Source organism: Octopus bimaculoides, chromosome 2 (genome assembly GCF_001194135.2).
Source record: "Octopus bimaculoides isolate UCB-OBI-ISO-001 chromosome 2, ASM119413v2, whole genome shotgun sequence".
NCBI classification, from domain to species: domain Eukaryota; kingdom Metazoa; phylum Mollusca; class Cephalopoda; order Octopoda; family Octopodidae; genus Octopus; species Octopus bimaculoides.
In genome coordinates, this window is record NC_068982.1 from 48935059 (window position 1) to 48936006 (window position 948).

Sequence of the window (948 nt, forward strand, 5' to 3'; positions counted from 1 at the left end):
TATATATACGCACACACACATATCATATCTAATATTTATACACACACATACAATATCTAATACATATATATATATATATATATATATATATATATATACACAGACTATATAAATTGTGTTTATATAAAATATTTATATATATGTGTGTATATATCTGTGTGTATGTGTATGCACCCACACACACGCATATATATAGTATGGATGTATGTGTGTATATATGCATATGTACATAATATACCTATATTGTGTGTGTATATGTATACACACACACTCATACACATGTATATAATTACACACTGACTAATGGGTAGAATAAATAGTGTTTTTAGAATGAATAACTGACTGATCAATGTATATCTAATAATAAATAAATTGATATATATCCGATGACATAAATATAAATGTACATCAAATTATATCAAGACTTAATAAACCATTGATAGATACTTTCACATTTCAAAAGAGTAAAAGCAACATTATTGACTCTATTTAATCACTGTTGCATGAATGACATTTACACTAATGTAAAATTAAAGATATATAGATCAATAACTATTCAATAATTTGTGTGTTGAAGAATATTATATGATTCAACATATATATATATGTATGTATGTATGTATGTATGTGTTTTAAATATAAATTAAATACCAGTAAATTAGAATATTCTGAATGACATGTAGATGAATAAATATATTAAATGACAAATCAATGACTGGTGAAGAAAGTACAAGGATTCCTTACTTTAAGGATACTCTGGTTATCGGCTCCAACACTTAGGAAATTGCAAAGCATGACCAGTATAATTACAGGATATGGCCAGTGATTCCATTTTATGCAACCTCTAGCTAATTGTGATTTTAAACCAAAAAACAGTGTGTGTGTGTGTGTGTGCATATATGTATATATGTGTATATATATATATGTATATATATATACAATTACATG